Source organism: Aotus nancymaae, unplaced genomic scaffold (assembly GCF_030222135.1).
Source record: "Aotus nancymaae isolate 86718 unplaced genomic scaffold, 86718_ANA_hifiasm-v0.15.2.pri h1tg000014l, whole genome shotgun sequence".
NCBI lineage: Eukaryota > Metazoa > Chordata > Mammalia > Primates > Aotidae > Aotus > Aotus nancymaae.
This window is the reverse complement of record NW_026988425.1, coordinates 83527521-83543153: the sequence shown is the minus strand read 5'-3', so window position 1 is coordinate 83543153 and position 15633 is coordinate 83527521.

Below are 15633 nucleotides of genomic sequence, written 5' to 3'. Positions count from 1 at the left end.
GGAGAATTGCTTGAGCTCAGAAGGCGGAGGTTGCAGAGATCACACCACTGCACTCTAGCCTGGGCGACAGAGCAAGCCTCCATCTCAGAAAAAAAAGAAAAAGAAAAGAAAAGAAAAGAAAAACTATACCTAAAACTATATTTAAACCCAAGAGAACTCTTTCACCTAGCAAAAAAGAAAGAACAAAAGAAAATTCAAGTGACAAAAAACATTCTGTCATAGTCTAATTGTCAGCCCTTTTTTCTTTCTTAAATATGGTGCATCTTCCAATCAATGACATCTTGAAGTTTATGGAATACGATATTCTCATAGAAAAGCAAACAGGATCAGAAATGCTAAATCACTCATACATACACACACACATGCACACATACACACTTTCCATGGGACTGAAAGACAGGTCTTTTCTTTGCACTGCAATATTTTGCCTTTCTTTTGGTGAATTTTAATACATGAACCAGTTTCCCAAGGGTCCTTTTAATACAAGGATTCAATTTGAAGTTTTGCCATCCATGGAGTTATGATTCTTTTTTTCTCTAAAACTTAGTGCATATGAAATGTAAAATGATATGGCAAGAATAGTGTTTTTGCTTAATGTAAGTCACTGTAAAGATAAAAGTTGACTGTCCAGATTTTAGGCAGGGACTGCAGTCATGCAAGACCCAGATTGTGCCAGGCGTGGTGGCGCGTGCCTGTAGTCCCAGCTACTGGGGAGGCTGAGGTGGGAGGATCACTTGAGCCCAGGAGTTCTGGGCTGTAGTGCGCTATGCCGATTGGGTGTCCGCACTAAGTTTAGCATCAATATGGTGACCTCCCGGGAGTGGGGAACCACCAGGTTGCCTAAGGAGGGGTGAACTGACCCAGGCTGGAAACGGAGCAGGTCAAAACTCCCGTGCTGATCAGTAGTGGGATCTTGCCTGTGAATAGCCACTGCACTCCAGCCTGGGCAACATAGTGAGACCCCGTCTCTTTTTTAAAAAAAAAAAATAAAAACAAAAATAAATAAATAAAATTTTAAAAAGACCCAGATTGTATATATTAAAAAGACACACAGTGCAAGATGTTCTGATCTCTAGATTAAGTGTTTAACCTCAGTGATAATTGTGTAAAGAAGTGATCAGAATCTCTCATGTTTTTAAAATCTGAAAGTGCCTAAAGGGAATTCTAGTTTTATATCACCACAATGTTTATAAACTCAGATTCTTTTTTTTTCTTTTTTTTTTTAAAAGATGGGTTTTCACCATGATGGCCAGGCTGGTTTTGAACTCCTGACCTCAGGTGATCCACCCACCTCGGCCTCCCAAAGTGCTAGGATTACAGGCCTGAGCCACCACGCCCGCTCATAAACTCAGATTCTTGATCAACCACATATAAACATTTCTTGGCCAGGTGCCATGGCTCATGCCTGTAATCCCAACACTTTGGGAGGCTGAGGTGGGCAGATCACTTGAAGTTAGGAGTTAGAGACCAGCCTGACCAACATGGCAAAACCCTGTATCTACTAAAAATACAAAAATTAGCCAGGCATGGTAGCGGGCACTTATAAACCCAGCTGCTTAGGAGGCTTAGGCAGGGAGAGTTGCTTGAACCCAGAAGACAGAAGTTGCAGTGAGCCAAGATCGCACCACTGCACTCCAGCCTGGGCAACAGAGCAAGACTCTTGTCTCCACACACACAAAAAAGTTTTTGGACTGCAATTCTTTAAATTAAAAACAATAAATACTTTGAACTCCACTTATCTGTAAATAATGATTTGGAAACTAAATCGCATATCATTCAGATGAACATGTCTATAGAAGGGAAAAGATAAAATCCAAGAGAACTTTTCCTGTCATGAGGCCTTTGAGAGTGGCTGCCAGACTGATAGTTTATGAGTTTTACTGACTGTGGGTTGGGAAGAGAGTTGGGGCTTGGGGATACAAGTAGAGGGGCAAGAAAAGGTTTTACGTTCTATAGCAATACTAGCAGATCTGCTTCCAATAAGACCAAAGATATGAAAATCCTTACACTGATTTAATTTTTCCTTTTTAAAAACAAGTTTTGACTATTTAAAAGAAAAACTAATTTAGGGCCAGATTTATTTCCCAATGTGATCTCAGCAGCTAGTCAAATTTAGAGATTTTCAGATAGCAATTTATTCAACACAATTTTTTGCCAGTTTTAAATAATAAAGTCTTAAATTTAGTCTCTAATACCCTTAAACCTAAATTATTTTTTGTGTGAGTCTGAAATATTCAGGCCCTATGATCAAGAAGGGGAAAAAACAATCATCTGCCTTTGCAATGTGCCTGATTCCTCTTAAGGAAATGTTATATAAATAATCAGGAGTACATCTCGGTCATTCTGGGAGATCATGCCAGAGTTGAAAGAGGAAAACCTCAAGAAACATCTTCTTATAAAGGTTTAGTCCAAAACGAAGTTTATTTTGCTATTTTTTTCCTATAATAACACTAGGTTTGTAGAACACCTAGTTTGATAAAGTGAAACATAAGACTGAATAAATGGACAAAACCCCCTTTTCAATTCAGTTTCTTTTTTTCTTATTACGCATATAAACTGAAATTTTATTACAGAATGTTTCCAAAAACATTCCTGTTTGTGGTAATTTTCATCTCAATTATTTTCAGAGAAGCCATTCTAGAAATTTTAATTGTTAACATTTATCTGATAATTTCTTTTCTTTTTTTCTCAATTTAAGCTCTTACACAGAAGAAGATAATTTTTTTTAAGAGGAAAAAAATATCTCTCTCGGACGGATATGGTGGCTCACACCTGTAATCCCTGCATTTTGGGAGGCCGAGGCAAGCGGATCACTTGAGGTCAGTAATTCAAGACCAGCCTGGGCAACATGGTGAAACCCTGTCTCTACTAAAAAATACAAAAATTAGCCAGGCAAGGTGGTGCAAGCCTGTATTCCTAGCTACCTGGGAGGCTGAGGCAGGAGAATCGCTTGAACCCAGGAGGCCAAGATTGCAGTGAGCTGCGATCAGGCTACTGCACTCCAGCCTGGGTGACAGAGTGAGACTCTGTCTCAAAAAAAGAGAGAGAGAGAGAGATATCGTTTCTTACTCTGTCACCCAGGTTGAAGTGCAGTGGTGTACTCATAGCTCATTGTAATTTGGCAGTCCTGGCTGAAGCTATCTCCTGCCTAAGCCTCTCTATTAGCTGAGAACATAGGTGCATGCCACCATGCCTGGCTAATTTTTTTTTAACATGTTTTGTAGAGACAGCATCTCACCCTGATGCCCAGGTTGGTTTCTAACTCCCAGGCAAATGATCCTCTCACTTCAGCCTCCTAAAATGCTGGGATTACAGGCATGAGCCACCACACCCGACTGTCTCAGATAATTTCAAATAAATGAATATCTATGTTCCTATAGAACAATAATTCTCAAGAGGGGCAATTTTGCCCTCCTCACTCTCTACTCCCAGGCCCAGGGAACACTTGGTAATGTCTGGGACACATTTTTGATTGAGGGTAGGGGCTACTATGGGCATCCATGGGTAGAGATCAGGGAAGCTGTTAAATATCCTACAGTACACAGCATAGCAAAGATTTATCCCATCCAAAATGTCAATAGTGCCAAGGCTGAGAAACCTTGATGTAGAAATAGCTTTGTTTCTCTCTCTTTTTTTTTTTTTTTAAGACGGGGTTTCACCATGTTGGTCAAGCTGGTCTTGAACTCCCGACCTCAGGTGATCCGCCCACCTCGGCCTCCCAGAGTGCTGGGATTACAGGTGTGAGCCACCGCACCCAGCCGCTTTGTTTCTCTTTATTTGAAATATGCAATGTGCCCCAGGACCCTTGGGACATAATTTAGTGTACAGGAGAGAAAATAATTCATCACAAACCCTTTCTGCCATATCCACAGCCGGAACCCTCAACTGTGCTGCCATAAATTCTTGCCAGGACTTCTCCAATAGCCTCTCCACTGGCCTCCCTGTTTCTACTTCTGCCTTCTCTAGTCTCTTCTCCCCTAGAGCAGCCAGACTGGGGGTTTCCCCTTCCTAGTCTAGATCATGATAAACTTCCTATCTTATAAGACCCTCCAGGATTGCCTGCCTGCCTCCCTTTGAAGCCTCAATCCAAGAACCCTGGAGCCATACTGGCTTTCTTCTTTCTTTCTTTTTTTTGAGAAAGAGTCTCACTCTGTCGCCAGGCTAGAGTGCAGTGGCGCGATCTCGGCTCACTGCAACCTCCACCTCCTGGGTTCAAGTGATTCTCCTGCCTTAGCCTCCCGAGTAGCTGGGACTACAGGCACCTGCCACCACACCCAGCTAATTTTTGTATTTTTAGGTTACTCAATAGCTTTCTCTGGCTCTTTATGTTCTTTTGTTTTGTTTTTGTTTTTGAGACTGAGTTTTGCTCTTACCACTCAGGCATGATCTCAGATCTCACTGCAACCTCCACCTCCCAGGTTCAAGCAATTCTTATGCCTCAGCTTCCTGAGTAACTTGGATTACAGGTGCCGGCCATCATGTCCAGCTAATTTTTGTATTTTTAGTAGAGATGGGGTTTCACCATGTAGGCCAGGCTAGTCTCGAACTCCTGACCTCAAGTGATCCATCCACCTTGGCCTCCCAAAGTGTTGGGATTACAGGCATGAGTCACTATGCTGGCCTCGTCTTTATGTTCTTATCATTGACATCTATCTTAATTCCAGTAAGACTTTCTTAACCCATCATCACTAGATGAGGCCAGTCTGCTCTAAGCTCTCTTATCTCTGTGCTTTTCTTTTTCTAAAATACATTTTATTTTATTTTATTTTATTTTTTTAAAGATGGGGTCTTGCTACATTGCCCAGGCTGGAGTGCAGTTGCTATTCACAGTGACATTTATTGGAGTAAATGTCACTTACATTTATCAATATACCTTAATGAATCTGCTTGCTATTAAAGAGGAGACACTGAAAACCATAAGTAGGAAGAGTTTAAACTGTTAAACTGCTTTGCAAAATGAAATAAGAATTAGAAAGCTTGGGAATGGGCGGTGGCTGGGGAGGCATGACCTGTGGGCAAAAATATAACTGGAAGTGATCTGTTAAGGAGATACAGAAATTCTCTATGACAGGGACCGATTAGTAGACTTTAGTAGAGTCATAGTAATGATTTTAAACTTTTTTCCTGTACTGTTCAGCTCTGCGTCCCTTTATAGAATACAAATTCCAGTAAAACTTACACACTTGACCTTGTATTAGTGGTGCTTTGTGAAATGGGAGTAATTTAGGTTGTGTCCAATGTTGGGAACAGGAGGCCTGGTGCAGCGGCTCACTCCTGTAATCCCAGCACTTTGGGAGGCCTAGGCAGGTGGGTCACTTGAGGTTCAGGAGTTTGAGACCAGCCTGGCCAACATAGCAAAACCCCATCTCTGCTAAAAAAAAAAAAAAATTAGCCAAGGGGTGTATGCCTGTGGTGTATACTGGTGTATGCCTGTGGTTCCAGCTACTTGGGAGGCTGAGGCACAAGAATCACTTGAACGCAGGAGATGGAGATTGCAGTAAGCCATGATTGTGCCACTACACTCCAGCCTGGACAACAGAGCAAGACTCTGTCTCTAAATAAATAAATAAATAAATAAATAAGTAAATGTTGGGAACAGGATGGAAAAAGACATCAGTAAGTGGGCAGAGACTAAGATGTCAACAGATAACAGTAAATTGGAGTAAAATGACTAAAATGTTAGCCCCTCAAGGATTACTAGGTTAGATGCTGAGTTTCCACTGTGTTGCAAAAAGGGCATGAGTTATTTGAATATTAGAGGTCTAGTTGCTTCCAAACAGGGACAGGCACTGGCATCCAGATTACACAACAATGTAAAATGTATAAAGAAATGACTGTCACATGATATCTAAGGTCTCTCTCTCTCTCTTTTTTAAATTTGCTCTCTTTATTCATTCTAACATCATTAAGCATAAATCTGAGAATAATTGCTTTTAATTTTTAACGTTTGAATGTGTATACATTTCCCCTTGTATGTCCAAGTGTTTTTCTTCGTTTCTCTAACATTCATCTGACAGATAGACAACTGAAAATAACACTTACCTTTTATCTAAAATTCCCAGAAATGTTTGCAACTCCCTAATTAAAAGTCACCAAGTGACTCATTCTGGAAAGAAAAGGGGAAAACCAACTCTAATGGAATACAGGAAAAAAAATTAACAATCTCTTCTCATCTACTACTTAAATCATACTGTTAGCTGAAATATATTCCAGGTTCTGTTTTTAAGTGCTTTCGTATATCAATGCCCCGAACATTACCAACTCCACAAGGCGGTATGTTATTATCCCCATTTCACAGGGAAGGAATTTGAGGCTCAGAGAAATTAAGTAACTTGCTCAAGAAGGTAAGTAACACAGCTAGTAACCAGTGAGCCAGGATTAGAAAACAGGCAATTTGCCTCTGAAAGCTACCCATTCCAGAGGCTAAACAATGTGCATTCATGCCTCAGTGTGATTGACTTCATACTGAATATAGTACAGTGTTACATACAACAAAGGATGACAATCTCAGTGAATGCCACCTCTGTACTTGGTTTGCTCAATCCAAAGAAGTATCCTTGAATTCTGTCATTCTCTTACATCCCATATCCAAGTTGTCAGGAAACTTAAAATTACTCTGCTTTCAAAATACACTCACACTCTAACCATTTCTCACCATCTTCACATCTTCTATTCCGGTCTTTTTTACTGTCATGTTGACATTGCATTATTGCACTAACCTCCAGACGTTACATCTAACCTTTCACCCTTGCCCCTTTAACAATCTATTCTCTAGTCAGATGCAAAAAAGAAATAGGAAAACAAACAAACAAACAAAAAACCAATCTATTCTCAACACAGTAGTTGGAGATATCCTTTCAAATGAAAAGCCAGGCTGGGTGCGGTGGCTCACATCTGTAACCCCAGCACTTTGGGAGGCCGGGGAAGGCGGATGACTTGAAGTCAGGAGTTGGAGACCAGCCTGGCCAACATGGTGAAAAACCATCTCTACTAAAAGTATAACAATCAATCGGGCATGGTGGTGAATGCCTATGGTACAGGTTACTCTGGAAGCTCAGGCAGGAGAATCACTTGAACCCCGGAGACAGATGTTGCAGTAAGCTAAGATCATGCCACTGGACTCTAACCTAGGCAACGGAGCAAAACTCTGTCTCAAAAAAGTAATTAAATAAATAAAATAAAATGAAAAGCTGGATCAAGGCACGTGTCTTCTGACAATAGTGGCTTCCTATTTTTCAGAGTGAAAGTCAAATTTGTTACAATGGTATATGAGGCCCTCTGTTATCTGTATGTCCTCCCTCATCACCATCGCTGTGGTGCACACAGCATTCTAGCTACACCTGACTATGGACATTTTTTCAAATATTCCATGCAGGTTTACTGCCTTAGAGCTTTTGCACTGGCCATTTCCTCTGCTTTGAATTCTGTATACCTAGTTTCCTCACTCTCTATGAGTCTTTATTCAAATGACAGGCCTACCCTACAAACTCTATTTTAAATTAGGAGCCAGGTGCGGTGGTTCATGCCTGTAATCCCAGCACTTTGGGAGGCCAAGACGGGCAGATCACTTGAGGTTAGGAGTTTGAGACCAGTCTGGCCAACATTGTGAAACCCCGTCTCTACTAAAAATATAAAAATTAGCTGGCATGGTAGCATGTGCTTGTAATCCCAGCTACTTGGGAGGCTGAGTCAGGAGAATCACTTGAACCTGGGAAATGGAGGATGCAGTGAGCCGAAATCGCACCACTGTACTCCAGCCTGGACGTCAGAGTGAGATGCTGTCTCAAAAAAAAAAAAAATTGTATATACACATATAGGTACTGCTCAAGTCTTTACTGAACCTCGTTTCTTTCTTCTTTCTCCTTGTATATTTTCCATTAGCGTTAACACTTTATAACATGTAATTTATTCTACTTCTTATTCATTAGATTTATTTTCTGTGTTCTCTGTTAGAATTCAAGTTTGTGGACACTAAGGTATCTCAAGTGTCATACATACTTATGTGTGTTTTTTTGTTTGTTTTGTTTCTTTGTTTTTTAAGAAGGAGTCTCGCTCTGTCACCCAGGCTGGAATGCAATGGCACAATCTTGGCTCACTGCAAACTATGCCTCCCGGGTTTAAGCAATTCTCCTGACTCAGCCTCCAGAGTAGCTGGGATTACAAGCACACGCCACCACACCTGGCTAATTTTTGTATCTTTGGTAGAGACAGGGTTTCACCATGTTGACCAGGGCAGTCTTGAACTCCTGACCTCAGGTGATCAGCCCTCCTCAGCCTCTCAAAGTGCTCAGATTACAGGCATAAGCCCCCACACTGGGCTGATACATACTTGTGGAATGAATGAATGAAAAAGTGGTCATTGTGACCCTAAGGAATTAATGCAGCTGGTTTTTAAAGTCAGAAAATTCTCCACAAAAGTATATGAAATGTATTACTATTGGGAAAATTAATTCTTTGGCATGTAGATATTTGGAATATTAAAGACTAAAATTTCATTCCCTAAGAATCACCAACATTAAAATATAAATTTAGAAACAATGATTATCACCGCTTTAATTGTGAAAGGCCCCATTTCAACACAATACCAATATGTCCTCTTTATTTTCTTCTGAAAATAGTGGCTCTAGGCTCCCAAAAGAACAGGAACAGTTAAGGGAAAATGCATATATGGACAAATTTTGTTTTCAGGACCTGTCATACTTCCAATCGCTCAGCACATCCTTGCAAGTCTTCTTCTCCCAGAGTCACTCCATCTCTGCATTATGTCCTCAGAACACTGCATAGACCTGCATCAGAGTGAGTGGCAGGAAGGACTATCAGCAGGTGCCCCAGCTCCTGGAAGCTGGCTGCCCATCCCATCGGCACCTCAAAGTATGGTCTGGGACAATCTACATCAGGGTTTCTGAGGTACTTGTAAAAATGCAGATTTCCAGGACTTCAGCTATTCTTACTGGGTGAGATTCTCTGGAGGTGGGACTGGGCATCTGCATTTTAGTTCAATTCTGGCATAATTTTTTTTTTTTTTGAGACAGAGTCTCACTCTGTCACCAGGCTGAGTGGTGCAATCTCAGCTCACTGCAGTCTCCACCTCCCAGGTTCAAGTGATTCTTCTGGCTCAGCCTCCTGAGTTGCTGGGATTACAGGTGCGTGTCACCACACCCAGCTAATTTTTGTATTTTTAGTAGAGACAGGGTTTCACCATCTTAGCCACAATGTTCTCCATCTCCTGATCTTGTGATCCACCCACTTCAGTCTCTGAAAGTGCTAGAATTACAGGCGTGAGCCACCGTGCCCGGCCCATGAGTAATGTTCACCTAATTTTATAGAGATGAGGTTTCACCACATTTGCCCAAGCTGATATTGAACTCCTGAGCTCAAGGGATACACCTGTCTTAGCCTCTCGAAGTGCTGGGACTATAGGATGAGCCTATAAAGCCAATTCTCACATTCTTGTACTCAATTATCTGCCAAAGTTAATCATATGAGAGATGTTCAGGCAATAACTATTGATGTTCGCTCCCAAGATCTCCTCTCCATAATTGCATTCAATATCTTTAAACAAACTAGTAACCAGTGGTAAGGACTATCTATATACCTGCAGGCTCATGGGGAGAGCATCTGTGACATCTCTCCCCCTTTAAGGCAATTCTTTTTTAATGTCTTGTCTTGGATGCAAAGTTGACTGAGAGAAAGAATGCTTCTCTCTTCAAAGAAAAACATTTATTTATTTTTCTAAAATATCTTCTAAGTCATGTGTTTGGAAATAAATCTATGCTTTTGTACAGTATGTTTACATTTGATTTCACTACCTACCAGGTTGACCTAAACAAAACCAGAAAACCCTAGAAAACTCTAGTTAGAGTGGCATAAATTAGATTTGTCCTTGGATCTATGTTAATATTTGCTGGGTTACAGGTCAAATATTGACATAGGTAGGTATTCTGGTATTAATACAAATAAAGTTACTCTGACTCTCCCAATGTTCTTATTTGCATGGAATTCCACTAAAGAAGACAGGCATGATGGTGTACGCCTGTAGTCCTATTTGGGAGGTTGAGGTGGGAGGATTGCTTGAGCCCAGGAGCTGGAGAACACAGCCTAGGCAAGATAGTGAGACCCTGGCTTAAAACAAAAAAAGACTGGTGCAGTGGCTCAAGCCTATAATTTCAACACATTGGGAGGCTGAGGCAGGCAGATCACATGAAGACAGGAGTTCGAGATCAGCCTGGCTAACATGGTGAAACCCCATCTCTACCAAACATACAAAAATTAGCTGGGCATGGTGGTGCATGTCTGTAATCTCAGCTACTCAGGAGGAAGACTGAGGCAGGAGAGTCACTGAACCCAGGAGGCAAAGATTGCAGTGAGCCCAGATAGCGCCACTACACTCCAGCCTGGGTGACAGAGTGAGACTCCATCTCAAAAAAATCCTCAGAATGAGGATTCAGGTTTTTGTTTTGTTTTGTTTTCTTGAGACAAGGTTTCACTCTGTCACCAAGGCTGGAGTGCGGTGGCAGTGATCACAGCTTGTTGCAGCCTCAGCCTCTGGGGCTCAAACCATCTTCTCATCTCAGCCTCTGGGCTAGCTGGGACAACAGCCACATGCCACCATGACCTGTTAATGTTTGTATTTTTTGTAGAGACAGGGTTTTGCCATGTTGCCCAAACTGGTCTCAAACTGCTGTGCTCAAGTGATCCTCCAGCCTTGGCCTCCCAAACTGTCCTGGGATTACAGGCGTGAGCTACCATAATTGGCCTGACAGTTTATTTCAAGACAATTTAAGGCTGGGCGTGGTGGCTCACGCCTGTAATCCAAGCACTTTGGAGGCCAAAGTGGGTGGATCACCTGAGGTCGGGAGTTCAAGACCAGCCTGACCAACATGGTGAAACCCTGTCTTTAAAAAAAAAATTTATTTAAAAAAAGACAACTTAAATATCCTTCTTTTTCTTTTTTAAAATGAAACTTTATTTATTTATTTATTTATTTGAGGCAGGGTCTCACTCTGTCACCCAGGAGTACAGTGGCACTATCTGGGCTCATTGCAACCTCCACCTGCAGGGTTCCAGTGATCCTCCCACCTCAGCCTCCCGGTAGCTGGGATCACAGATGCATACCACCACACCCAGCTAATTTTTGTACTTCTAGTAGAGAAGGGGTTTTGCCGTGTTGCCCAGGCTGGTCTCAAACTCCTGGGCTTAAGCAGTCCACTAGTCTTGGCCTCCCCAAGTACTAGGATCACAGGTGTGAGCCACCTTGCAAAGCCTAAATATCCTCCTAAGACATGCAAAGAGGTTTTTCATTTTTGTTTTGTTTTTATTTAAAACCTTAACTGAAAAATAATGAACTTGAATCTAATAGCAAGAATTTTGCTAACATTGCCTTTTATCAATAAGAAAAACAAAGCTCAAATATTAAATTACTATTTAATGGTCTTAGGAAAAACACAGGGCTTAAAATAAAAAAAAAATTTTTACTTTGCAAGACCAGGAGTTTCAACATCCAATGGTGTAACCCAAGCACAAAAACAATCCCAGCTACTTGGAGGTCTGAGGCAGGAGAATCGCTTGGACCTGGGAGGCAGAGGTTGCAGTGAGCCGAGATTGTGTGGTTGCATTTCAGCCTGGGCAACAAGAGCAAAACTCCATAGGGAAAAAAAAAAAAATAACTAGTGTGGAAGGACAAGAGGAGCCAGGGGATGTAGTGTAATATGGTCCATGACAAGGGGTATAAATTTTTCTCTTGGTGCAAAGGGATGCCTTTGTGAGAAAGGGGTCAGATAATTTGGTTTATATTTTTAAATACCTCTTTGGCTGTTGTGTGCAGAATAAATTAACAGGAGCAACAGTAAAAGTGGGAAGACAGGAAGCTCTGCACTAGTCCAGGTGAGAAAGAATGGTAACTAGGTCTGGCGGATGGTAACGAGGAAAGTGAGAGGTAGATCTTTAATGTAGGATAGGAAGGACTTCATGGTAGATTGTGAGGGTGGTGGAAATAGAGAAATCATTTACCCATATATTTTTCTGTATACTTGTTTTTCTTTCTGGTCCTCATTTTCACCCATAAGCTTGAGGATACCAGCACATGTGTTAGATTGTGTTCTTCACTGCAAAATTTTATGAACTGGATTCATAAAGTCAGTGAGACATAATGAAGGCAGTAGCAACAGTCTTTAACAGTGAAATAGCCTGCTGGGGAGGCTGAGATGGGAAGATGACTTGTGTCCAGGAGTTCAAGACCAGCCTGGGCAGAATAGCAAGACCTCCATCTCAACAAAAAATCATGTCATCATCATTCAAAAACTGACAGCCAGACTCAGTGGCTCACGCCTGTAATCCCAGCACTTTGGAAGGACGTAGTGGGTGGATCACCTGAGATCAGGAGTTCGAGACCAGCCTGGCCAACATGGTGAAACCCTGTCTCTACTAAAAATACAAAGATTAGTCAGGTGTGGTGGCGGGCGCCTGTAATCCCAGCTACTCAGGCAGCTGAGTCAGGAGAATTGCTTGAACCTGGGAGGCAGAGGTTACAGTGAGCTGAGATCATGCCACTGCACTACAGCCTGGGTGACAAACCAAGACTCAGTCTCAAAAAAAAAAAAAATTGAGACTACTCTTGGGTTTAGAATTTAAAATATACCTTGTGATTGAGATTCAGGGTTCACAAGTGCAGAACATGAGTTTGTACTGAAAGTTTTTAGAGGTTGGTTTATAACTGGCTGATGAGGTCCAAATTATAGAATAGCAATTGAATTTTATAAACCTTTGCATTTATTGTCAATACCAATTACATGCTACAAGTGCAATTTCCTAACTTGCAACAATTATTTGTAGCTTTTAATTACATGGTAAACTAGATGTTCCAACTTTATTTTTAGAAGTACAATCTTTTATTCTTTTACATTCTGTGTAGAAACATAAATATCATTTTTACATAATTATAAAAAACATAGGTTATAGTGAATGGAGATATAGAAAAAAATGAAATATAAGCATTAGTTCTTCAGGTACATTGAGGTTTACATTTGTCTTACATTCTAGGCAAGGTTGAGGGACCACAAAATGGACTAGTTGGTGCATGAACCACAAATACACAAGACAACTGAAAGAGACGTGGAAATTATTTATTTTGCTGTGTAATGTGACCAGATGTGTTTAAAATGCAACAGAATACTCATTCTACTGGAGATACAAAACAACAAATATTTAAAAAAATAAAATAAAATGCAACAGAAGCTGAGTTGTGTCTTTCATGAGGCTGGGCACCTGGGAGGAGCAGCTGTATCTTGTGATCACAATACATGACTCCTTGTGATTTTTTTCTATGTGAATCCACATTTTAAATGGAGTCCTCCAGCTCCAGCTCTATGTACATTTTTCTGAAGCATATTATGCACTTCTTATCAGATGTGGAAACTGTTCTAGGAAGATAGAGCAGGTCTCAGACTGATCCATAGACCTGATAACGTTTTTTGTGGCTTGCTTGTGAAAGCCAGGCTGATTCTTAGAGCTAGAGAGACTCATTCTGTTAGAGGAACAAATTATTCCCATGGCTGCCTCAATCTTACAGGTGAGACTAGACTGGTTTTAATAACATAGCCTAAGGAAAAAACTTATTTTTTTAATCTAAGGGGATTTACCAACATGAAAGATACAGTGGAAAGAGAAATGAAATTCCAACACTGAAGAGGAAGGGAAAACAAGTGAACAAGGACATTCCAAGTTTTGGGGGGTTTTGTTTATTTGTTTGCTTTTTGGTTTTTTGAAAAGTGATTTTTGGGAAAAATATCTTTCTCTTTTTTAGATTCGGGATGTATCATCTTTCTGTAAAGTAAGAAAGAGTTGTTATAAATGCATATATGTGTGTCTCCCTTTTTTGCTAAGAAAATTTCGTTAAACATGCTGCTGCTGCTGCTCCTTTATTTTCCACCAAGTGAATGTTTAAATAGTTTAAATAAACATGCTTCAGCTGACTGCTAGGGGAGATTCATTACAGCCAGGAGGAACTCAGTGAAACCATTCAAGGAGATCTGGTTAATATCCCTATGATTTTTGCTTGCAGTAGAAATTGCACTAATATTTACACAAAGGGCATGGTTTGGGGGCAATAGCAAAGCTCTACTGAAGTGGGAATTTGCACAGTCAATGCCCACTAATGAAAATAGCTACAGTTCAGTGCCTTTTCCTTTTTTTTATAATTTTTTAAAATAAGACAGGGTTTCACCATGTTGGCCAGGCTAGTCTTGAACTCCTGACCTCAGGTGATCCGCCCACCTTGGCCCCCCAAAGTGCTGAGATTACAGGCGTGAGCCACCATGCCTGGCCTTTTATTTATTTATTTTTAATACTTTTCCAAAAGTATAATTAGGCCCTTCAAATGACATGTGATTTTCACATTTTTACTCTTAAGCTGCAAATTTTTCTTGCCATCCAGTGCCTGCATTGAGACTACCACTTTGCAAAAATAAAATAATTAAGCAAGATAACACTAGGCTCCTGAACAACTTCCGAAAAGTGTATGTTGGTTTTTCTTTTATAGCTGATATAAATTAAAAACAAAAGATTATAACTTTCTTGATAATTATACTTAAAAAATTACTGATCTATGTGAATATCTTTACAGTCTCTGAGTAACACTACAGAACTAGGCCAGGTATGGTGGCTTACACCTGAAATCCCAGCTACTGGGGAGGCTGAGGCAGGAGAATCACTTAAACCAAGGAGGTGGAGGTTGCGGTGAGCTGAGATCACACCACTGCACTCCAGCCTGGGCAACAGAGCAAGACTCCGTCTCAAAAAACAAACAAACAAAAAACCATTATAGAACTATACTTTTTGGCAATCTAGATATCTGATTGAGTTCTACTTGGGTGGAGAAGAAACTTCAAAGTTACACTGCAAATACAATTCTGCTAAAGTTCTAGTGGGTTTTCTCATTTAAGTGAAGAGGGAGCCAGTGGGAAATCTCTAACACTGAGTTTACCAGGTTTTACTTTTTGTTTTTGCTTTCTTAGTTCATTAGCTATTTAACTTGTTCAGGAAGCAGAATATCCTGAAATTCAAGGTGCTCTTTGTGTTATGATAAAATATGGATGTATTTAAATCCCAAAAACTCTGTTTTAATACAAAAAGACCTATCTATATATCTAAATCTAAATGGAGATACCTAGACAGATAAACAAATGTTTATGCATTTAATTTTTTTATGAGAATATTCAATGTTGGTGTTGTAAATCACATTCCCTTGATCTCATACTTATAAACTATGGCTGCTTCCTGATTTCCAACTAGGGCTCTTTCCATCTTTTCCTGTTAGTATTTGCTACTTGTTCACTCACTTTTGTATCCAGCAGATAAAATGCAGTAGTTGATGTTTTAAGAAAAATACATGGGAGAAACACCTAAAATTTAGAAAATTCTGTTCACTTGTTTGATATGTTTTCTGAGTTAAGAAAAATCCCATTATTTGATTTTAGTACTGAAGACATTAGTCCATTTCAGGGTCCAGCAATTATATATTTGATAGATTTGAGCATAGCATGAGAAGTATTCTCAATTTTTTTTTTTAGACCATGTCTCACTCTTGTTGCCCAGGCTGGAGTGCAGTGGCACGATCTCGGCTCACTATAACCTCTG